This window comes from Bubalus bubalis, chromosome 12 (genome assembly GCF_019923935.1).
Source record: "Bubalus bubalis isolate 160015118507 breed Murrah chromosome 12, NDDB_SH_1, whole genome shotgun sequence".
NCBI lineage: Eukaryota > Metazoa > Chordata > Mammalia > Artiodactyla > Bovidae > Bubalus > Bubalus bubalis.
In genome coordinates this window covers 5,044,240-5,070,146 of record NC_059168.1, presented here as the reverse complement: position 1 = coordinate 5,070,146, position 25,907 = coordinate 5,044,240, and the positions used below count along the sequence as shown (strand labels likewise).

General features: G+C 42.1%; 1 protein-coding gene across 9 annotated transcripts in view; it reads left to right on the top strand.

Annotated features, from left to right (window-relative positions):
- AFF3 (AF4/FMR2 family member 3) overlaps nt 1-25,907 on the top strand; it is a 582,175-nt gene that overhangs the window by 69,739 nt on the left and 486,529 nt on the right. The window contains exon 1 of one of the 9 annotated variants that reach the window (XM_044925658.2): nt 11,533-12,063. The exons of the other annotated variants lie outside the window; for them this stretch is intronic. The gene's annotated coding sequence lies outside the window, so the exon portion shown is untranslated. Of the gene's footprint in view, nt 1-11,532; nt 12,064-25,907 lie in introns of those variants that run through there. 9 annotated transcript variants of the gene reach the window in all.

Below are 25,907 nucleotides of genomic sequence, written 5' to 3'. Positions count from 1 at the left end.
GGAGGGTTCAGGATGGGGAGCGTATGTATACCTGTGGCAGATTCGTTTTGATGTTTGGCAAAACTAATACAATGTTTCAGGTTTAAAAATAAAATTAAATTTAAAAAAAAAAAAGGAAAAAAAAGGAAAAAAAAAAAAAAAAAAGAAAAGGCAGGCCTGTAAGCATCAGGTGAAAGGAGCAGGTACCCCAGCTCCAGAGAGTGTCGCCAGGCAGGGGAGCAGACCAGGAGAAGCTGACACCAGTTTTTGTCACCACCCTATCATGTGTTCACATCGGGGGTTCATGGTGGGCATCTGATGGGACTGGTAGGCTGTAAAACCAGGACATTTTCTCTGGCCTCTAACGGCGAGAAAAGGGATCCTTGCCTTGTTTTCTCTCAGCCCCTGGGTGACAGGAGAGGAGGTCTCCAGGAGCACTCAGACCCTTTGAAAAAGCTCAGTGCCGTATTCAAGCTGGGTTAGTCAGATGATTGCACCTCAGCTGGATTAGACTCTTGGAGCAAAGATCTAGTCACTGGGGTGGAACTCTGTGTGCGCAGCATCAGCGACTCAGGAGAAATGGAATCGAGTAACTTGTCATGTTTTCTTTCTTTGGAGGGATCGCAGGCTAATGTGGAGGCTGCGCTGTGCTCAGTCGCTCAGTCATGTCCGACTCCTTGTGACCTCAAGGACTGCAGCCCGCCAGGCCCTCTGCCTGTGGGGATTCTCCAGGCAAGAATACTGGAGTGAGTTGCCATGCCTTCCTCCAGGGAATCATCCCAGCCCAGGGACTGAACCCAGGTCTCCCGCATAACAGGACAATTCTTTACCGGTTAAGCCATCAGGGAAGGCTGTTAGCTATAATTGGGCTTCCCTGGTGGCTCAGTGGTAAAGAATCCACCTGCCAACACAGGAGATGCATGTTCAATCCCTGGGTCAGGAAGATCCCCTGGAGAAGGAAATGGCAACACACTCCAGCATTCTTGCCTGGGAAGTCCCATGGACGGAGGAGCCTGGAGGTCTACAGTCCATGGGGTTGCAAAAGAGTCAGATATGACTTATCTTCTAGACAACAACAACAAGCTATGATTATCATTGTCCTTAGTAACATTGGGCACACAGGGTCCAAACAGCTACATGTTTAGGAAGGCTCCCAGAGAAAAATAAGGTCAGAAGAATATATGGGGGAGGTCAACAGAGTGGGGTCCGGGGGCAGAAGCTCCACTTGAAAGAATGACGAGAGTCATGAGGAAGGAGGAATGTTATGGGTCATGAGAGCAGGTGAAATTCCAGGGGGAAAGCAGAGCAGGTAGAGATCTTGGATTTGAAGTGGCCACTTGTGTTGAGGCAGGTGCTTGCTGTGTTGGTAATGTAGAAGACACAGAACTGTTAAGAGGACTCAATTTCACAACATGTATTCAGTGCCCCATTGGAGCTAGGCATGGAGCTGGGTTCTAGGAGAGCAAAAATGAGTTGCCTGAGAATGTAGAGTTTGGGTGGGGAAGAGGATGAAGAAAGCTATCTGGACTCAATGTGAGTCCCAGGCCCCTGGAGCAAGCAGCTAGTTATGGGAGAGACTGCTCCCTAGAGGAGAGGAGGAACCTTCCAGCAATGGGTGGTGGGTCAGAAAACACAGAATTTCATGCCAACTAAGATGAGAAGGCAATGGCAACCCACTCCAGTACTCTTGCCTGGAAAATCCCATGGACGGAGGAGCCTGGTGGGCTGCAGTCCATGGGGTCGCTAGGAGTTGGACATGACTGAGCGACTTCACTTTCACTTTTCACTTTCATGCATTGGAGAAGGAAATGGCAACCGACTCCAGTGTTCTTGCCTGGAGAATCCCAGGGATGGGGGAGCCTGGTGGGCTGCCGTCTATGGGGTCGCACAGAGTCAGACACGACTGAAGCGACTTAGCAGCAAGATGTGTGGTACCTTAAGGAGCCCAGTGTGTGGGGAGCAACCTGGTCTTTCAAGAATATGAGTGCATGTAGCAGAGTAACTTGGTTAGGGGTGAGGAGGCAGGTAGGTCAGTGGGTATGGCTAGGGAGAATTCTTATGTCATGCTAAGGATTCTGGACATCATCACATCTGATAGAAAATATTGGAAAGAGAGTAAGTTTGATTGGATAGCTACTAATCCCTAGGAAGCTGTGGTAGATTTTTGAGCAGAAAGCTGACATACTGAAGGTGGCATTTCATTTAGCTAATGAACATTTTAAGCACAATTATAAAAGTCTTTTCTCATGATAAAAGTAAGACTCATTTCAGGAAAGTTTAAAGGTAGAAGAACTAGAAAGAAGAAAATAAAACATGTTGCTTAGTCCCATGACTCGTAGATACAGATTCCAGCACTTGGATGCTTTGTTATGTTGTGGTCTTTATGTGTCAGGGGTAAAATCATGGGAAGATTTGGACTGGTGCCCAGCCTCTTCCCCCCAAACTGCAAGCCCCATGATGTGTTTCACTCTCTCTCTCCAACTTTTATGAAATATATGAGAAATAAAATCAAAGCTCTCTTTGTATTACTAGTTCACAAAATGGTTGAGATAGTTCACTCTTTTCTGTGGCTTTCTGTGAAACATTTTTTGCTCTCTGCAGCCCTTTTCCTTTTGATATGTACACACTTGCTCATCCTTCTGGGGGCTTATTGATATCACCAGTTGTTGTTGTTGTAGTTTTTAAATTTGAGGACAATTTAAGTCGACTTGTGGAAGGTTGGAATCCTGGAGAGGATGAGATAAGGGGCCAGGTGGTCTGTTGGGCTCAGATCTGCTGAGACCAGCCAGTACCCTTAGCGTGGTGGGAACGCAGACATCTATAGGTCCACTTGCTCAGCTGAAGTGTGCATGGGTCCCTCTGTGTGTCCTGTGTCCTCTGGAGAACCACACGGGGGCTGGAGAGGCTTCTGTGCTGGACTCTTCATTGTGGAGGAATGACTCCTGTATTGTCCTTGCCTTTTCCTCCTTTCTTTTTTTCCCCCTCTTCATTTAATGGCTTGATGGGGATTATTATTATTTTTTTTTTAGGTGAGAAGAAATAAAGCCAGGAGTTTTATAATTAGACATATTGATTTTGAGAGTCTTTCTTTCTATCCATGCCATTTCAGAGTCAACAGAAACCCAAATCACACACTTAAAAAACCAAACAAAAAGCACCAAGTCACTCCAGGTTCAAGTTGAGAGTACCATTCATGCTTTCTTCATGGAGTCAAGTGGTCACAATGTGTATTCCTCTTGGCCCCTTCCCCCCATTTGGATGCTAACCTATATAATTATGAATCTTGCCTTTTCACTAATATTGTAAGAATTTATCATTATCTATCATTATCATTATGATATTTTCCTTGAAAACAGATTCATAATACTCAGTTACATGAAGGCACCATAACTTACTTAGCCCTTTTCTATTAGACCTTTAGATTCTTTTCCTCATAATATTTTAGCTGTTATATTAGCATGAGCTATGGTGAGCATTCCTGTACAGAAGACATTGCAAATATCACTGCTAATTCCTTTAGCAAAAATTCTTAAAAATGGATTTCCTGTTTGGAGATTGTGAGCTTTGATATATTGATATCACTTTTTGATATATTGCCAATTTTCCCTTTGGAAGCTTGACCTTTTTAGCTACCAGCAGGAGTGAGTGAGACCTCCTGCTGCCCTGTGCCATTGTCTGTATTGAAGATTATACTTTTAGTTCTTTGTCTATTTGGTAGGGAAGGTGATTTTCTTTCTTCTTCCATTTTTTAAAATACTGGTTATCTGCATTATTAACATGTTCTGTTTTTTTCTCTTTCTCTTCATTTTTTATTTTTGGACTTGCTGTTTATGTCCTGATTCACTTTATCTGTTATTTTTAAACCATTTTCTTTATTTCTAACAACTCTATATATTGAGTTGGCCAAAAAGTTTGTTAAGATTTTTCTATAACATCTTTTGGAAAAACTTCAATGAATTTTTTTGTCAACCCTATATGTAATAATACTGTTGTCCCTTTTCTTATATGTTTTATATCCTTTAAATTTTTTCTCTTAATATTTTAGCTGGAGATTTTATGATGTATATAAATGTATAATTTTTACATGGTCAAATATAGCAAGTTTTTTTTCTCGTATTGCTTTAGTGATTAAGAATCCTAGCCCCCTCCAAGATCTCTTAAATATTTACTTTTATTTTCTTCTTGGTTTATAGTTTCATTAAAAATTATTCTTTAATTTATTGGGATTTATTTTTGAATATGTTATAAGGTAAGCTAATTTTTTTCCCCAAAATACTTTATGATTCCAAAACCCCAAAGGGGGATTATTGAAGAAGCGTTTTTTTCTTCAAGCATTTGTAATGAATAATAGGAACTGAATGTGTAGATAAATGGAAGACACTTCAAACCTAAGGCCTCATGACAGTGGCACCATCTATGTTAAGTGGGAAACTCATGAGGGAGAAGCTTGTCAGCAGAGTTTGAAAAATTTTCTTCAACACCTTCGTTTTTCGGAGCCTGGCACACACTTCCAGGTTTGGTTGGAACCTTATCAATGGGTTTTCTTGGTAGAGTGAACATCTTTGAAGCCAAGAGGTAGATTAAGTGGTTTAGGGACAGAGGAGAAATCTGGGCTTTTGGAGGATATTTTATTTTTGTTCATAATCATTCCTTGAAGTATCCTCCTGATGGCCACCACACCATCCCAAGAATGCATCTTTCCTTAGAACTTACCTTTCTAAGCTTTGTCACCTTTGTTTAACTTACCTTTATGGTTAATAGACAATTTTTATTTGTACTAGTTTACCTGTTCTCACAACAATCTGATCTAAAGTCCTACAGGTGTTGAGATGTCCTTGTTTTAAAAACTTTGGAAACATGAGGGGCTTAAGGTGACACAAAGATGTGTTCTCTTGCTCTTTCATTGAACAAACACTTACTGGGGGCTGGTCATATGCTGAGCACCGTTAGGTACTGAGAATACATAAATGAAAGGAAATTCTTTTCATACAAAATTTATTTTATTCATGTTTAATTGATTTATAACATTGTGTTAATTTCTGCTGTACAGCAAAGCGATTTAATTATGTGTGTGTGTGTGTGTATGCGCATGCATGCATGCCAGGTCACTTCAGTCAAGTCCAACTCTTTGCGATCCCATTGCCTGTAGCCTGCCAGGCTCCTCTGGAATTCTCCAGGCAAGAATACTGGGGTGGGTTGCCATTCCCTTCTCCAGGGAATCTTCCCAAACCAGGGAATGAACCTGGGTCTGCCTCATTGCAGGCAGATGCTTTACCATCTGAGCCACTAGGGAAACCCATATATCTATATACACACACATTCTTGTTCATATTCGTTTGCATCATTGTTTATCCAGGATATTGAAAGTAGTTCCATGTGCTATACAGTAGAACCTCATTTATCCATCCTATATATAATAGTTTGTGTCTGCTGATCCCAACCCCTCCCTCCCTCACCCCTACCTGTCTTGGCAACCACAGTCGCTTTTCTCTGTCTGTGACCCTGTTTCTGTTTTGTGGATAAGCTCACCTGTGTTGTATTTTAGATTCCACGTGTAGATGACATCATATATTTGTCTTTTTCTGATATACTTCACTTAGTATGATAATCTCTAGGTCCATCCATGTTGCTGCAAATAGCATTTATGTCCTTCAAAAAGGGAGGTCTTCCTCTTCAAGTGCTTGAGAAAAAGAAAAGGTATCCCTGGGGCCAAAACCCGGATCTTGTGATTCCAAGCTCGAGTCTTCCCATTACAGTTTATTTTCTGGTTCATGGACCCATAAGCTTTGTGGCCAAGACTGGTCAAAAAGTGCTTGGTTCTCCTCATTTATCAGGACTTGATGGTCACCTGAAGAGCCATCGTCCTCTGCTGCAGTCATTTTTATTCATAGTTGGGGTGTCTGGTTACTGCTTCAACTAAATGTGCTTCATTCACACTTGGAGGTGCCCAGCACACTGGCAGCATTCCTGGACAGAAGGTTGACTAATTCAGTGAGGATTTCATAAGCATAGCTTGATGTAGGTGCTGATCCTTGGGTGAAATAGACCTCATAAGCATCCTTGTTTTGACAGAGTTAAGGTAAAGTGAGGGCAGCTCTTGGGCTTCTCAGGTGGCACTAGTGGTAAAGAGCCTGCCTGCCAATGCAGGAGATGTAAAGAGACTCAGGTTTGATCTCTGGGTTGGGAAGATTCCCTGGAGGAGGGCATGGCAACCCACTCCAGTGTTCTTACCTGGAGAAGCCCATGGACAGAGGAGCCCAGTGGGCTACAGTCTGTAGGATTGCAAAGAACTGGACATGACTGAAGTGACTTCACACACATGCACACACAAGGGCGGTTCTTGGTGTGAGCAGTTCTCAAGCAGGTTCTACTTTGTTACCGTGTGTGGTTCATGGGTTCCCAAAGATGAAAGTTTGGATGGAGGAAGTTGACCTTGGCTGTACAGAAGAGAGCCATGACTGGCCCTCAGTCATGTACTGCTAAGCACGAGAGGCCATGGAGCAGTGCGCTGCCTCCTTGGTGACCTTGAGGACGCCCGGGTAGGGCCCAGGGTGAGCCCCTCCCAAGGAATGGACACTGGAATGAGAAATGACTCTTTTCCTGGATCAGACTTCACTTTTAAGAGCCAACCAGTGGTGCTTGGCAATCAGATCAGATCAGATCAGTCGCTCAGTCGTGTCCGACCCTTTGCGACCCCATGAATCGCAGCACGCCAGGCCTCCCTGTCCATCACCAACTCCCGGAGTTCACCCAGACTCACGTCCATCGAGTCAGTGATGCCATTCACCCATCTCATCCTCTGTCGTCCCCTTCTCCTCCTGCCCCCAATCCCTCCCAGCATCAGAGTCTTTTCCAATGAGTCAACTCCTCACATCAGGTGGCCAAAGTACTGGACTTTCAGCTTTAGCATCATTCCTTCCAAAGAAATCCCAGGGCTGATCTCCTTCAGAATGGACTGGTTGGATCTCCTTGCAGTCCAAGGGACTCTCAAGAGTCTTCTCCAACACCACAGTTCAAAATCATCAATTCTTCGGTGCTCAGCCTTCTTCACAGTCCAACTCTCACATCCACACATGACCACAGGAAAAATCATAGCCTTGACTAGATGAACCTTTGTTGGCAAAGTAATGTCTCTGCTTTTGAATATGCTATCTAGGTTGGTCATAACTTTCCTTCCAAGGAGTAAGCGTCTTTTAATTTGAAGGCTGCAGTCACCATCTGTAGTGATTTTGGAGCCCCCCAAAATAAAGTCTGACACTGTTTCCACTGTTTCCCCATCTATTTGCCATGAAGTGATGGGACCGGATGCCATGATCTTCATTTTCTGAATGTTGAGCTTTAAGCCAACTTTTTCACTCTCCTCTTTCACTTTCATCAAGAGGCTTTTGAGTTCCTCTTCACTTTCTGCCATAAGGGTGGTGTATATCTGAGGTTATTGATATTTCTCCCGGCAATCTTGATTCCAGTTTGTGTTTCTTCCAGTCCAGCGTTTCTCATGATGTACTCTGCATATAAGTTAAATAAACAGGGTGACAATATACAGCCTTGACGAACTCCTTTTCCTATTTGGAACCAGTCTGTTGTTCCATGTCCAATTCTAACTGTTGCTTCCTGACCTGCATACAAATTTCTCAAGAGGCAGATCAGGTGGTTTGGTATTCCCATCTCTTTCAGAATTTTCCACAGTTTATTGTGATCCACACAGTCAAAGGCTTTGGCATAGTCAATAAAGCAGAAATAGATGTTTTTCTGGAACTCTCTTGCTTTTTCTATGATCCAGAGGATGTTGCCAATTTGATCTCTGGTTCCTCTGCCTTTTCTAAAACCAGCTTGAACATCAGGAAGTTCACAGTTCACATATTGCTGAAGCCTGGCTTGGAAATTTTGAGCATTACTTTGCTAGCGTGTGAGATGAGTGCAATTGTGCGGTAGTTTGAGCATTCTTTGGCATTGCCTTTCTTTGGAATTGGAATGAAAACTGACCTTTTCCAGTCCTGTGGACACTGCTGAGTTTTCCCAATTTGCTGGCATATTGAGTGCAGCACTTTCACAGCATCATCTTTCAGGATTTGGAATAGCTCCACTGGAATTCCATCACCTCCACTAGCTTTGTTCATAGTGATGCTTTCTAAGGCCCGTTTCACTTCACATTCCAGGATGTCTGGCTCTAGGTGAGTGATCACACCATCGTGATTATCTGGGTCGTGAAGATCTTTTTTGTACAGTTCTTCTGTATATTCTTGCCATCTCTTCTTAATATCTTCTGCTTCTGTTTAGGTCCATACCATATCTGTCCTTTATTGAGCTCATCTTTGCATGAAATGTTCCTTTGGTATCTCTGATTTTCTTGAAGAGATCCCTAGTCTTTCCCATTCTGTTGTTTTCCTCTATTTATTTGCACTGATCACTGAAGAAGGCTTTCTTATCTCTTCTTGCTATTCTTTGGAACTCTGCATTCAGATGTTTATATCTTTCCTTTTCTCCTTTGCTTTTCGCATCTCTTCTTTTCACAGATATTTGTAAGGCCTCCCCAGACAGCCATTTTGCTTTTTTGCATTTCTTTTCCATGGGGATGGTCTTGATCCCTGTCTCCTGTACAATGTCATGAACCTCATTCCATAGTTCATCAGGCACTCTATCTATCAGATCTAGGCCCTTAAATCTATTTCTCACTTCCACTGTATAATCATAAGGGATTTGATTTAGGTCATACCTGAATGGTCTAGTGGTTTTCCCTACTTTCTTCAATTTAAGTCTGAATGTGGCAATAAGGAGTTCATGGTCTGAGCCACAGTCAGCTCCTGGTCTTGTTTTTGCTGACTGTATTGAGCTTCTCCATCTTTGGCTGCAAAGAATATAATCAGTCTGATTTAGGTGTTGACCATCTGGTTATGTCCATGTATAGAGTCTTCTCTTGTGTTGTTGGAAGAGGGTGTTTGTTATGACCAGTGCATTTTCTTGGCAAAACTCTATTAGTCTTTGCCCTGCTTCATTGCGTATTCCAAGGCCAAATTTGCCTGTTACTCCAGGTGTTTCTTGACTTCCTACTTTTGCATTCCAGTCCCCTATAATGAAAAGGACATCTTTTTTGGGTGTTAGTTCTAAGAGGTCTTGTAGGTCTTCATAGAACCATTCAACTTCAGCTTCTTCAGCGTTACTGGTTGGGGCATAGACTTGGATTACTGTGATATTGAATGGTTTGCCTTGGAAATGCAATAACCATCCATTAAAATATGGAAGAGGAAAAAGTGGAAACAGTGACAGATTTTACTTTCTTGGGGTACAAAATTAATGCAGATGGTGACTACATCCATGAAATTAGAGCACCTTACTCCTTGGAAGAAAAGCTATGACAAATCTAGATAGTGTATTAAAAAGAAGAAACATCACTTTTCCAACAACTGTCCGTATAGTCAAAACTGTGGTTTTTCCAGTAGTCATGTATGGATGTGAGAGTTGGGCCATAAAGAAGGCTGAGTGTGAAAGAATTGATGGTTTTGCATTGTGGTGCTGAAGACCCTTGAGAGTCCCTTGGACAGCAAGGAGATCAAACCAGCGAATCCTAAGGGATATCAAGCCTGAATATTCATTGGAAAGACTGATGCTGAAACTGAAACTCCAGTACTTTGGCCACCTGGTGCAAAGAACTGACTCATTGGAAAAGACCCTGATGCTGGGAAAGATTGAGAGCAGGAGGAGAAAGGGACAACAGAAGATGAGATGGCTAGATAGAATCACTGACTCAATGGACATGAGTTTGAGAAACTCTGGGAGATAGTGAAAGACAGTGAAGCCTGGGTGCACAGGGTCGCAAAGAGTTGGACATAACTTTGCGACTGAACAGCAAAAATAATCTGTTAAAATAAAAAAAAATTATATGAGGCAATGTGTATGGGTGACATATACTACTTCATATATGGTGAGCTTGAGTGACCTTGATGAAATGAGGGAATGTGGATAACAATTAGATCAATGTGTTATGTTGCTATCTACCTAAGGTAGTTGCCCATATATAACTTTTTAGGAGTCTTTATAGGCACTAGATCAAAAGCCAGACAGACATCTGTATTTCTTGGTTCTTTATTGTATAAAGTGTAATTTAGAGTCACTCAGACTCTGTTTTAAAGAGAAATTTTTTTATTGATGCTCTGATATGAATGTGCCAGCATTAATACCCACCCCCCTACCCCCCCAGAAGTTTAGTGTTCATACATAAAAACAAAAAGAAAAATTAGGTTTCAGTTGACTTTCATGGTAATGGGAAAAGGAAGTTGCTCTAATGATTTTATTTATTATTTTGAATTCTGAACTGAAAAAGAGATGGGTATATTGGAAAACCAAAGGTAAGAGTAAGTCCATCTGATTTTTGTCATCTTAGTTTTAATTTCCATATTTAATTTTTTTTTTGCATTTAAGTCTCTATTCATATGTATGTTCATTCTGTTTTATGTGTATGTTAATTCTATTTTACATGTGTATGTTTTATATGTAATGTTTTATATTTCCGTTGCCTCTTACATTATTATTCAGTGTACTTTTATGTGTTCTAATAAAACCATTGTTTCTGTATGTGTTTTCTGATTGACAAGTTGAAGAAAGAAATTGATTTTTTTCTTGGTTGTAAAACTAAGCATAGTGTCATATGGGAAAGCTTTTAGAAAACAAATGGAGCAATCCCTTTGTCAATGAGAATACTTCAGGTTTTCAAGCTACTTGCATGACTAGAGTGATAAGCAATCTTAAAACAAGCATTTGATATTGATTTGCCAGTCTCAAGTAACAAGTTACTGCTTCACTTATTGAGAATTAAATCAAAATGATTCTGTGCCCTAAATAATGTGTATCATGAGAATTCCCTTGCATGATTTATATGCTGTGGTGTAGCAAGGGTAAATATCGAAGAATCATATGACTTTAGAAAAGGTTGTGTATTATTACTACATAATCTTATTATGTAGTAAATCTTAATTGGAGACACGCAAAAAGCTGTTGCAGAGGTTCTTAAAAAGTTTTAGAGGCACATTGTATTATAAAAATTTGTATCTTTTTTTATTTATTCAAATGAATTCTTAGCCATATGGTCTTTATTGTCCAATAAAAATTGCAAGTGGGAAATACTTATTTGCTTACAAAACATAGACCTTTTTGCAAATCAGAATTGATTATCATTCAGAACTGATATTAGAAATAAAAATTCTTCTCAAAATTGAAATACGAAGTTATAATTAGGTACTCTGTGTTTTGTATAAAAATCAGATAGTATTTTTTTGCATATTTTAAATTTATTTCCAGAATTTGCCATCTGGTAAATGATTTGAGTTAATTTTAGAGAGTTGCAAGTAACTCAGATGTTTCATACAGATTTGACAATTCATGTAGTCCACATTTGTGTGTGTGAGTATGTAGGTGCAAGCTTGTCATAGCTCAGATGTTTAAAATAAATCCAGTTAGTTTCACATCTTCTAACTCTTCCTCATACACCAAGGCCGTAGAATTTTTAGGACCGTAGAATTTTTTTTTTTTTTCATAATGAAGGTTTATTTTTTGGTCTTGGGGGGCTTAAACAACAGGAATATTTTTTTCTTGCAGTCCTGGAGGCTGGAAGTCCAAGGTCAAAGTGTCTGCAGGTTTGGTTTCTTCTGAGGCCTCTGTCCTTGCTTGCAGAGGACGAGCTCTCGTGAGCTCTTCCTGCAGTCTTTGTACAGGCCTTCCTGATTTCTCCTTCACGTGTCCTCATTTCCGCTTCTGGTAAGATCTCGGTCAGATTGAATTAAGACCCACCCTAATGACCTGATGTTGACTTAATCACCTCTTTAAAGACCCTGTCTCTAACATTCTGAGGCACTAGGGGTTAAGCCTTCAGTATAGGAATCGGCAGGGGGCAGGGGACGCAGTTCAGCCCATGACGTTGTAGCGCACGTCAGAATTTCCTTCCTGTCGGGGCTGGCTAACATTCCATTGCATGTACAGGCTACAGTTAGTTTGCCCAGCCCCTCATCACTCGGGCTGCTCCCACCTCACGGCGTTGTGAATGGTGCTGCTGTGAACACGGATCTCTTTGAGACCATCTTTCAAGTCTTACAGGTATATGGCCAGAAGTAGAACTGTTTGACCATATTGTAATTTCTAGTTTTAATTTTTTGAGGAAGTGCCATGCTCTTTTACATGACAGTTGTACTTTATTGGTATATTCCCACCAGCAGTGTGTACATGGTTCCAGCTTTTGCATATCCTCGCCAACGCTTGTTATTCAGTTCAGTTCAGTCACTCAGTCGTTACACTTGTTATTGGTTTGGCCAAAAATTCATTCAAGGTTTTCCATGACATCATACAGAAAAATGTGAAAGAATATTTTGGGTAACCTCATATTTTCTGTGTTTTTTTTTGAGAGTACCTATCCTAATATGTATGAAGAATAATAAATGTTTAATACACAGCATCAAACATACTGAGTAAAAGCAAAGGAAAAATAAAATGTTATATTTTTCTGTTACTAAGAAATAACTCATGTTAACATATTGGTATTCTCTTAGATTCTTAATGTGTATATTCATGTATATGTGCATACATACATACACACATATGTCTATGGATAATTTTAATGGCATTTTAATCACATTGCTTATATAATTCTTATCCTGTTTTTTAATTTAATATTACATTGTGGGCATTTCCTATGTCATTAAATATTATTGAACACATGAGTAGAGTGGCTACAACATACAAATTATTTCATTATTTGCTAATCATTGCACACAGGGTTGCTTCTAGTTTCCCTCTTATATACAATGAAAGTGAAAGTGAAGGTCACTCAGTCACGTCTGACTCTTTGCAACCCCAAAGACTATACAGTCCACGGAATTCTCTGGGCCAGAATACTGGAGTATACCTTAGCCTTTCCCTTCTCCAGGGGATCTTCCTGACCCAGCGATCAAACCCAGGTCTCCCACACTGCAGGTGGATTCTTTACCAGCTGAGCCACAAGGGAAGCCCAAGAATATTGGAGTGGGTAGCCTATCCATTCTTTGGCAGATCTTCCCAACCTAGGAATTCAACTAGGGTCTCCTGCACTGCAGGCGGATTCTTTACCAACTGAGCTATGAGAGAAGCCCCCTTATATACAATGCTGCTAAGTCGCTTCAGTCATATAGTCTGATAAAAATTTCATCTGCATGGATCTTTGCATTTCTGACAGTTTTCTTTGGCCAGATTCCTAGAAGGAGATTAGCAAGGTGAACAATTCTCTTTAAAGTTTCCAAATATGTATTGCAAAATGCACAGCTGTTTTCAGGAATTTTGTTCTGGCCTATCCTCACTCCAGCCTCATGGGAGACGCCCCAGTCACCCAGCACTTACTGGGATGGAATATTATATTATCTTTCTACCTTGTTTTCAAAAAAACCTTTTTCAATTGGACAGATAAAAATGATTTCACTTTGATATAGTTTGCATTTCTTAAATTATTAGTGGAGATGTGCAATTTTTACATATTTATTATTATTTCTTTTGTGAATTTAATATACCTGGTAAATAATTGACATGGTTAGGAAATGGCACATTGGATTTGCAGGCTTACTAATATTTTTAGAGATACTAATAGAAATACCATTAGTCATAGCCTTTAATGTTGAAGAAAATGTGATATGTCTAATTTAACATTATGGTGATTTTGCATTTATTGATGATAATTTTGTTGCTCTATAAGACTTGTAAATACTAGTCAGAGACAACTACTTGAAACATAAATATTTGAAACAAAGGAAATGCACAACATAATCTGAAGAAAAATTATTTTTTTAATCTAAAATTAAACTTGAAAAGAAATATCATAAGTAGTATTTCTCAAACAGCAAACAAAGTTTGATGAGATAAAAGATGAGTCAGTTTCACATAAAAACTGGAAAAGAGTCCTAGAGAAATTAGAAGGCAGGAAAGATTTGTAGGGAATGGACAGTTAATTTGTAGCCAGGAGAGTAGGGTTCAGAGCTACTGAAGGGCCTTGGCAGTTCAGCTACCCCTTTCTGATGTAAAATGTTGTCCCACTATAAATGCAATGTCCAAGACACCTCAGCACCTAGGGTTCATAATCTTGGGATTCTGTGTCTCTTGGAGGAAGCAGGCAAGTTGAGTTCTGAAAGAGAAGTTCCCAGAGCTGCTATCAAATGACCTGCTGTCTTCTGAATTATCCATGGAAATCATGCATGTTATTTGTCTGAGGCCCAAATGATACTGGAGTAGGTGCGGTGAGAAGTTAGATGCTCTCAAGATGAATATGGTGGCTTTCTTTCTTTCTTTCTTTTTTTGCATGTGTAATTACAGGGGAAATACTGGGAAATTCAGAATGTTCTTGCTTGATGTAGAATTTGGTTAGATTGAAGTCAGTAGGTGAGATAGCTGGAGAGATTGGTTTAGTTCATCCTTGGGGAGGGTGGTCAGTAGGAGAGAAGGAGTAGAGGAGAAAATTGGCCTGGCCTGGCGGGGAGAGCCAGGGTCCTGGTAGAGGGCAGCATGAAATCCAATTAGTAAATCCAAATTTACTAATCACTGCCTTAATTTTGGCTTCCCTGGTAGCTCAGCTGGTAAAGAATCCACCTGCCATGCAGGAGACCCCAGTTTGATTCCTGGGTTGGGACGATCCACTGGAGAAGGGATAGGCTATTCACTCCAGTATTCATGGGCTTCGCTTGTGGCTCAGATGGTAAAGAATCTACCTGCAGTGCGGGGAGACTTGGGTTTCATCCCTGGGTTGGGAACATCCCCTGGAGGAGGGTTTGGCAACCCACTCCAGTATTCTTGCCTAGAGAATCCCCATGGACAAAGGAGCCTGGTGAGCTACAGTCCATGGGGTCACAAAGAGTCAGATGTGACTGAGTGACTAGGCACAGCACAGCCTTAATTTTACATTTTGCATGTTTATAGATAGTTCTGAAAGGGATCCACTGCACGTGTGTGTGCTCAGTCATGTCTGACTCTTTTGTGACTCCATGAACTGTAGCCCGTCAGTCTCCCGTCCATGGGATTTCCCAGGCAAGAATACCGAAGTTGGTTGTCATTTCCTTCTTCAGGGGATCTCCCCAAACCCAGGGATCGAACCCAAGGCTCTTGTGTCTCCTGCATTGATAGGCAAATTCTTTATCACTGAGCCACCCGGGAGTCCCACACTACACACTGCTGTATTTAAAATGGGTAACAACAAGAACCTACTGTACGGCACAGGGAACTCGCTCGATATTATGTGGTAGCCTGGATGGGCTGGGAGGTTGAGGGAGAATGGGTACATGGACATGTATGGCTCTGCCATATACCTGGAACTACACAAGATTGCTAATTGGCTGTACTCCAATATAAAATAAAAAGTTTAAAAAGACACTGTTAATATTTTTAAAACACAATACTCTTTATTCCAAAAGTAATATGTGATTATAAAATATTCAAAGAAGACAGAAGAATATTAATTCATTTCTCTCCCCACCATTCTATCATTCATCTCAGAGATAAATATTTAAACATTTTCATATATCCATAAACACTCTTTTATTTTATGTAAAAGAGATTATATTATTTCCTATCTACAACTTATTCTTTTCAGTTTATGTATCTTGGATATTTTCCACATCTGTACATTTAGATTCATGCCATCCAACGGCTACATAGTCTTGCATTGGATGAAGTATTGTAATTTGTCAGCCATTTCTTGAAATGATATTTAATTGGTTTAAATTTTATTTGTAATTTAATTCATAATTCGTTTGGCAGTGATATCCTAAATACAAATTGTAAATTCCTAGATAGGATATTCTTGGGTCAAAGTCAGCACTTAGTGATGCCTTCTCAGGCCATCTACCTGGGATGGATAAGGGGTCATATTTCTTCCTGCATGGGAGGTATTTTAATTACCTTCCATCCAGCTATTCATGATACTTCACCTTGGCAGAACACATTAACATTTTCAGGCCCCTTGTGTGCTTCTTACTGATCAATGTATGGATTGGTTTGGTTTACATGTTTGAGCCTGTGGGACGGAATAGTTCACAGCTTGCCTGTGGCTGGATCACCTCTGAGTCTTCTCACTCCCGGCCCAGCGGTAATGCCTTTGACTCTAGAGGACAGTCCTTGGAAGTTAAGGTCTTGTTAAGTGGGAGGCTTTGCTGTGTCTTTTCGGTGTAATTCCAAGCTGCCTCTCATTCATTTTCTTCTTACTGAAGAAGGCTTCGAGTTCAGTAATTTTCCAGTTTGTTTTTCACTGACCTGTTATTAATACAATATGTTCCATAAATGCATGTAGACTCTTCATTGCAAAAGGACATCATGACACTTCCATGTCTCTTTGTGCAAATCTTAAAAAAATATTATTTGTTAAAGCCTAGCTTCAGCAACTCCTCGAAGCTGCTGCTTTCAGAATGTACCCGAAAGGGCTTTGTTTATCAGAGCATGTGCTTTACTATCCTGAGAAGACCAGACAAATCCACTCCCAGTGTTGCTTCTCCTTCCTGGCTTCGCTGAAGGTAGGATTAGTGAAAAAGAAAGTCAATGATTCATCCATCCATCGGTTCCTCTGTTCATGGAACAAATAAATGGTCATTGAGTGCCTCTTGTGAGCCAGGCATTGTCAGCTTATTCTGAGAGGTGTGGACATTAATAAACTCACCCTAATATCAGAGCTACTTACATTGCCTAAGACATTGGGTTTACTCTGTATATGGGTGTATGTGGGAAACATAAAAAAAAGAGTAAAGGCTGGGGAAGGGGCTTCCCAGGTGGCTCAGTGGTAAAGAATTTGCCTGCCAATGCAGGAGATGCAGGTTCGATCCATGAATTGAGAAGATACTCTGGAGAAGGAAATGGCAACCCACTTCAGTATTCTTGCCTAGAGAATCCTGTGGACAGAAGGAGCCTGGTGGGCTACAGTCCATGTGGTCACAAAAGAATGGGACAGGATAGCGACTAAACAACAACAATGAGGGCTGGGGAAGGAGAGGAAAGGAGAGGACGAGGTGACATTTTAAGAGAACTTGAAGCAACCATGTTGTCAGAACAGACTTAGCGAGTGTCCTCTTTGAAACATTTCTCAAAGAACTGGGATAATTATCATCATGTGTAGGCAGCCTCATAATATATAATATTCTTAATGTTCTAGGGATCAAATGAAACAGTTTTATGATCAATGGCATGTCTGGTTGAACTGGGGAAATGTGTGAGCGATGCATCAGTCATGGGAAGACCCCTTGATTTTCTGACACTGTGTTATATGGATATTTAGAATCAATCATCTTTAGTGTCACTCGCACAGAATGAATTATAGGACCGTAGAGTTCAAATAATTCATAATTCTCAACATCTTCCTCTACATCATGCATAATTGACTACAGAATTTTCACCCCAGCAAGATGGAGAAACATCTGCAGGAGTCTCTGTGTCAAGGTGGGGCCACAGACTAGCTGGCACTCTATATACCGTATGTATTAGCTGAGCACTTTTTGAATAAGAATTTATTATTTTAAAAACTTAACTTGTCTTTAATATCCAGAACTTATACAAAACTTAGAATTTAATAGTAATGGTTACTACTAAGAGTAATGTTTAATTTTCCTAAGCCCTTTTCATTGAAGAAGGGTGTGTATTTGTAAAATGAGCATAAGAATCTGTTTATGGCACACAGATTTTATTTCATTATATATATATTCATTATGATGTTGTGCTTTGCATAAACAGAGGATACATAGCAGGTTTATTGAGAGGGATAAAGAAGATACTACTACTACTACTAAGTTGCTCCAGTCGTGTCCGACTCTTAGCGACCCCATGACTGCAGCCTACCAGGCTCCTCTGTCCATGGGCTTTTCCAGGCAAGAGTACTGGGGTGGGTTGCCACTGCCTTCTCCTAAAGAAGATAACAAATACAACTTTCTTTAGAAACTCTTGAACACGACAGTTGCCCACTATTGATATTATTATGCTTCTCATTATTATATTCTGTAGCCTTAAAAATATTTTAGGATCCAGGAACTGAATGGATTTTTCATTCTCTTTGTTCAAATTGTGGAATGTGTACAGGTCAAATTTTGTTTTTAATTTGTGTATAGGTGCTTTACAATGTTGTACAATGAAGTGAATCAGCTATCAGTTCAGTTCAGTCGCTCAGTCATGTCTGACTCTTTGTGACCCCCAAAATTGCAGCACACTAGGCCTCCCTGTCCATCACCAACTCCCAGAGTTTACCCAAACTCATGTCCATTGTGTCAATGATGCCATCCAGCCATCTCATCCTCTGTCGTCCCCTTCTCCTCCTGCCTCCAATGTCTCCCAGTATCAGGCTCTTTTCCAATGAGTCAGCTCTTCACATGAGGTGGCCAAAGTATTGGAATTTCAGCTTCAGCATCAGTCCTTCCAGTGAACACCCAGGACTGATCTCCTTTAGGATGGACTGGTTGGATCTCCTTGCAGTCCAAGGGACTCTCAAGAGTCTTCTCAATTCTTCGGCGCTCAGCTTTCTTCACAGTCCAACTCTGACATCCATACATGACCACTGGAAAAACCATAGCCTTGACTAGATGGACCTTTGTTGGCAAAGTAATGTCTCTGCTTTTCAATATGCTATCTACGTTGGTCATAACTTTCCTTCCAAGGAGTAAGCATCTTTTAATTTCATGGCTGCAGTCACCATCTGCACTGATTTTGGAGCCCCCCAAAATAAAGTCTGACACTGTTTCCACTGTTTCCCCATCTATTTCCCATGAAGTGATTGGACCAGATGCCATGATCTTTGTTTTCTGAATGTTGAGCTTTAAGCCAACTTTTTCACTCTCCTCTTTCACTTTCATCAAGAGGCTCTTTAGTTCCTCTTCACTTTCTGCCATAAGGGTGGTGTCATCTGCATATCTGAGGTTATTGATATTTCTCCCGGCAATCTTGATTCCAGCTTGTGCTTCATCCAGCCCAGTGGTTCTCATGATGTACTCTGCATGTAAGTTAAATAAGCAGGGTGACAATATACAGCCTTGACGTACTCCTTTTCCTATTTGGAACCAGTCTGTTGTTCCATGTCCAGTTCTAACTGTTGCTTCCTGACCTGCATATAGGTTTCTCAACAGGCAGGTCAGGTGGTCTGGTATTCCCATCTCTTCCAGAATTTTCCACAGTTTATTGTGATCCACACAGTCAAAGGCTTTGGCATAGTCAATAAAGCAGAAATAGATGTTTTTCTGGAACTCTCTTGCTTTTTCCATGATCCAGCGGATGTTGGCAATTTGATCTCTGGTTCCTCTGCCTTTTCTAAAACCAGCTTGAACATCTGGAAGTTCATGGTTCACATATTGCTGAAGCCTGGCTTGGAGAATTTTAAGCATTACTTTACTAGTGTGTGAGATGAGTGCAATTGTGTGGTAGTTTGAGCATTCTTGGGCATTGCCTTTCTTTGGGATTGGAATGAAAACGGACCTTTTCCAGTCCTGTGGCCACTGCTGAGTTTTCTAAATTTGCTGGCATATTGAGTGCAGCACTCTCACAGCATCATCTTTCAGGATTTGAAATAGCTCCACTGGAATTCCATCACCTCCACTAGCTTTGTTCGTAGTGATGCTTTCTAAGGCCCACTTGACCTCACATTCCAGGATGTCTGGCTCTAGGTGAGTGATCACACCATTGTGATTATCTGGATCATGAAGATCTTTTTTGTACAGTTTTTCTGTGTATTCTTGCCACCTCTTCATAATATCTTCTGCTTCTGTTAGGTCCATACCATTTCTGTCCTTTATCGAGCCCATCTCTGCATGAAATGTTCCCTTGGTATCTCTAATTTTCTTGAAGAGATCTCTAGTCTTTCCCATTCTGTTGTTTTCCTCTATTTCTTTGCATTGATCGCTGAGGAAGGCTTTCTTATCTCTCCTTGCTAGTCTTTGGACCTCTGCATTCAGATGCTTATATCTTTCCTTTTCTCCCTTGCTTTTCACTTCTCTTCTTTTCACAGCTATTTGTAAGGCCTCCTCAGACAGCCATTTTGCTTTTTTGCATTTCTTTTCCATGGGGATGGTCTTGCTCCTTGTCTCCTGTACAATGTCACGAACTTCAGTCCATAGTTCATCAGGCACTCTGTCTATCAGATCTAGTCCCTTAAATCTACTTCTCACTTCCACTGTATAATCATAAGGGATTTGATTTAGGTCGTACCTGAATGGTCTAGTGGTTTTCCCTACTTTCTTCAATTCTGAATTTGGCAATAAGGAGTTCATGATCTGAACCATAGTCAGCTCCCGGTCTTGTTTTTGCTGACTGTATAGAGCTTCTCCATCTTTGGCTGCAAAGAATATAATCAATCTGATTTCGGTGTTGACCATCTCGTGATGTCCATGTGTAGAGTCTTCTCTTGTGTTGTTGAAAGAGGGTGTTTGCTATGACTGGTGCGTTCTCTTGGCAAAACTTTATTAGCCTTTGCCCTGCTTCATTCCGTACTCCAAGGCTATAAGTATACACATATACCCTTCTTCTTGTCTCCACCCTACCCCCCATTCCCGCCCCTCTAGGTCATCACAGAGCACCGAGCTGAGCTCCCTGTTATACAGCAGTTTCTCATGAGCTGTTTGTTTTATGGCAGTGCACATATGTCAGCCTCAGTTTCCCTTTAACGCCACCTGTCCACAGCGGGAGCTCTCTGTGTCGTCATCCTAGCCCAGGGTTAGTTCTGAACCTCACACTGCAGTAGCCCACGTTGACCATTACTCAACTTCAGAATAGTCGTGTCAGCATGCATGTGTGCTCAGTCGTGTCTGACTCTTTGTGACCCCCTGACTTTAGCCAGCCAGGCTCCTCTGTCCATGGGATTTTCTAGGCAAGAATACTGGAGCAGGTTGCCATTTCCTCCTCCAGGGTCCATGTCAGCAGGTTGGTGCTTATCTCAATCCTGTTTCTGGGCAGAAGCAGAGGTGAAGAGCTGGATTTAGGAAGAATGTGATCCATTCTTTAATGGTTGATGTTTGAGGTCCCAGAGCTTTCCTTGTCTGGGAGCCTGACCTGTTGAAAATATCAGGAAGTTAGATGAGGCACCCCAGTCGCTCTTCTGCCCCCAACGTGGGCACCCTGGCCCATGAGCTTGGTGGCCACACAGGGGTTGTTTGGGAGAGCATCCTGGTTACAAGAGGCTGCAAGATAGAATCCTCCCTGGGAATGGCTTTAAAATCCCTCAGAGCTGAAGTTTAGCAACTGATGCTGTAAAGCGAAAATGAAATTTAACCGAGCATTTGGTGAAAGAAGAGTAATTTATGGGCTCTAACATGAGAAGCCCTGGGAGTAGGCATCCTGCTCAGCATGGACACCTGTGATGGATGCCGGCTCTGTTCCTGGGGCTGCAGTGGACTCTTTGAAATGGCATAGTAGGGGCTTTGCAGGTGGGCCTCATTTGGTTAAGTTACAGCTTTTGCAAGGCTCTGCCGTGTCTTTATAGTCTGCCAAGGAGAAGATGGTAAATCAGTGTAATTGCTTCATCCCAAGGCACTTTTATATTATAAAGCAAAGAGGTCCTGTTAAGAAACTCAAATTAACTTGGGGTGTGGATACTATACGGAGAGCCTCTTTGAAAGCTGCTTGTCATCCAGCCCGGTGGTTTATCATGGAACAATTCCATTAGAACCTGAGACTTGCTCTCGTGGCACCAAGACTGAGGATCCCTCGGGAAAAACATTTAACCCTTGGCTATGCAAAGCTGTCATTTATCTGTCATCTCTCTGAACGCTCACTGGAGCGTGTTTACGAGAGAGATTTGGAGCAGTCGTCATTTCCATCAAGTTAGAAATGGAGTCGGGATTCAGTAAATAGTTGGGAAACAGTCAGTGTCCAGGCCCATCCTGCAGCAGCGACCAGGCCCTTCTGGCCCCGTTAGAAAACACAGTCACTCTGGTATTGTGTAATTCTCAAGGAGCTCGCTGTACAGAATTCATCAGCTGGAGTATTAGTTAATTGCTAGTGCTGACTCATTTGAATTGCTTATTCCAGTTCTATTTTATAGGCTTTAGAAGAATTTTTATGGTTCATGCATATCCACCAAGGGGGCTTAGCAGATCTTGGAAGAATGAACTGAAATTGTCACGATCTGAAAATGAACACCCTTCTGCCTGACATTTACTAACAAAAGATGGGGGCACCATTTGTCAAAGTCTGTCAGTAAGTGAGTTCCCTGGGGAGCCACGCAAGCTGAGTCGAAGAAGTCAGTCTCTGGTGCCAGACTGCCTGGCTTCAGACCCAGGCATTGTCGCTCGCTGACTATGGGTATTGAGCCTCTTGTTTCTTCGTGGGTGGATGGAGAATTCTCTTGGGATTCTAAAGACTATGAAATGAAATAATGCATGTGAAGTCCTTCCTACAGTGGCTGCGTAGAGTAATAAAGGGGAATTGGTATTAGCAAAATTTAATCTGGGCCTAATGGGTCTGAGATGATGGTACAGGTCATCCCAAAAGGCTAGTTTTTTTAAAAATATTTACTAGCTAAATTTTTCTGTGGGTGTCCGTTACTTTCTGATTCTCTTCAATTTTCTAGTTTCACAAAAGCTGTGGTGCAGAAGAGATTATGGCACAGACTAGCCCTAATTCTCTTCCCTTTCTCATAGAACAGGCTGGCAGCCCTAAAGCAGAGATTTGTAAATTTTCTCAGAGTTCCAAGATTGAATTAAGATTGAGACAGCCTTTGTGGTTAGAAACACACAAGTAAGGTTGGGCTCACCTTTTCAAAATGTCCATGGTGGAAATCATCGTGGGGTTGATGCTTATAGTTACAGAGCTCATGGTGGGTCAGGCATAGAACTGTAGGGGGAAGGTAGGGTGAACAGGGATGGGAACTGGGATTCAGCGACTCAAAGTGGAAAGCCCAGTATTAGTGAGCAGGGTCATAGGAGTGTTCTTCAGTGTTAGGGTTCCCAGTATGCACTGTTGGCCAGTCCTCATTCCCCAGCAGGTCTTTAATCACGACCCCCGCCTACGGCCACCATCACAGTCAGCACCATCAGTCGCCACCATCATCACCATCACAGTCATCGCCATTAGAGCCACCGCTCTCACCACCATCACCTTTGCCGTCACCACCGTCATTACCATCACCATCCCCACCACCGTCAGTCACCATCACCACCATCACGATCACCACCATCACGATCACCACCATCGCTACCACCACGTTCATCAGCACCACAGTCATCACCATCGGTCGGTCCCCACCGTCATCACAGTCATCACCATCATAGTCTCTGTCACCACCGTTACCATCGCAGTCACCATCGTCATCACCATCACCACCACAACCACCACCACCATCACGATCAGTCACCATTCATACCATCACCACCACCAGCAGCAGCACCATCACCACCATCACCATCAGCACCATCACCACGATCACCACCGTCACCATCATCACGATCAGTCACCATCCATACCATCACCACCATCAGCAGCATCATCACGATCAATCACCATCCATACCATCACCACCATCACCATCAGCACCATCACCACCGTCACCATCATCACGATCAGTCACCATCCATACCATCGCCACCATCATCAGCAGCACCATCACCACTACCACCACCGTCACCATAACCACCATCACAATCACCATCCATACCATCACCACCATCAGCACCATCACCACTATCACCACCGTCACCATCATCATGATCAGTCACCATCCATACCATCACCACCACCACCATCATCACGATCAATCACCATCAGCACCATCACCACTATCACCACCGTCACCATCATCACGATCAGTCACCATCCATACCATCACCACCACCACCATCATCACGATCAATCACCATCAGCACCATCACCACTATCACCACCGTCACCATCATCATGATCAGTCACCATGCATACCACCACCACCACCAGCAGCAGCAGCAGCACCACCACCACCACCGCCACCATCACCACCATCACAATCACCATCATCACAGTCATCACCATTACAGCCACAACTGTCAGAGTCACCACCAACACCACAGCAGCTACAACAGCTCAGGGCCTTCCTGTACCCCATTTGGGAGGATCCTTGCTTCCTTACCCATCTCTGTCTCTAGCCACGTCTTTTCTGTCTAACTTGCCTTTATCACCTACCCACTCCCTGACCACCTTTCTGCCCTTCAGTCCACCAGCTCTCGGAGAAGGCAATGGCACTCCACTCCAGTACTCTTGCTTGGAAAATCCCATGGACGGAGGAGCCTAGTGGGCTGCAGTCCATGGGGTTGCGAAGAGTCGGACACGACTGAGTGACTTCACTTTCACTTTTCACTTTCATGCGTTGGTGAAGGAAATGGCAACCCACTCCAGTGTTCTTGACTGGAGAATCCCAGGGACGGGGGAGCCTGGTGGGCTCCTGTCTATGGGGTCGCACAGAGTCGGACACGACTGAAGTGACTTAGCAGCAGCAGCAGCAGCCACCAGCTCTGACTGCAGACTAAGAAAGGATTTTGCAAGTAAACTTCAACAACCTTGCTTTTCTCTGATTTAAGGAAGGATTACTGATCTTTTAATATTTGTTTTATAAATAACAAGAGCTGTTAATTAGACTCATTAAATTTAAAGCAATTGTTATAATTTTGGAGCTTGATTTCATTTCCTAATTACACACAGTTGCTGACGTTGCTGCTCTGAAGAGCAGGACAGTGTCTGCGGAACATCCTTCCCCTTTTGCTTAGTACCTCTTCTTCCTGTTGACCCGTGCCTCTAGCCCACCCCTTGGGGGCTGGTTAGCCCCATATTCCAGAACTGTCCACATCCTCGGACAGATAAGACTGTCTCCTCTGTGGTCCAGCTGGTCAAGGAAGGCCCTGATGCAACTGTAAAGAAAGGGCTAGTGAGTCTGGGTGCTCATTCATTCTCCCCTGCACCCACCCTTCACTTATTCACTCCCAACCAGGCCTGGTTTCAGGAAGAGATCAAATAAACTTATTTAGGGTGAGGTGGCTTAGCAGTGGAGCAAAGCAAATAAACGAAACTTTGAATGTGGAATTCCATCTGGTTAAAGATGGTGTGGTGAAGGCAAATGTCACCTCCTCCAAATACTGTCAAAGCCACTTTCTCATTATTTGTGGGTCTTCTACTTCCTGGTCCTTCCTCTTCCCTTCCCTCTCTTCCATCTGCTCCTTTAATACCCAGCTCGAAGGAGATCTCTTGCAGGAAGCGATCCTGGCTCCTTCTCACGTGTCCCAATCACAGGATGTCAATATTCTCTGCCCAGAAGGGGTCCTTTAACTACTGTCTGAAGGAGAAAATAGCTGCCCTTTGTTTCATTGCCCTGCTTTGCTTTGCTGCTGCTTATGTTTACAACTGCTCGACCCTGGGCTTGCAGACACCAGGGTGTAGGAAATGTGGCCACTTCTTGGTTCTTAGGTCCCCTTCCCTGGATGGACATGAAGAAAGTACTTTGGACATAGGTGCTTCCACATGGTGTCTTCTTCATGACACTGTTTAGACATTCAAACTCTTATCCTAAGTTCCTCCATCTTTAAAAAAGTGAACCCAGGAATATCTTCCATCCCTGTCTTTCTCCAAGGGACGTTGTAAGGATGAAAGGATATATATGTGAAGTGCTTTGAGCTCAGCGGAAGGTAGAAGCCTGAGGCTCGAAGGTATCACTGCTGCTCAGTTCCATGCTGTCAGCGTGTAATCGAGAATACATTAATTTTGGAAATGATAATGTCATATTGGGGCATCTTTTCCTCCTTAAGCAGCACAATTGGCTTTGACCAGAGCCCTACAAAATCCTTCAATTTATAGATTAAAAACAGATATAAGGGAAATTATCAGATATGTTTTTAACAGCATTTTTCATTGACTGTTTTTTTTAATAAGTAAATCTTTTAGAAGAAGTTGATTAAAAAGCCTCATTTTGTGGGAATGATATACATTTGCAATAAGTAGTAAATAGTATCATA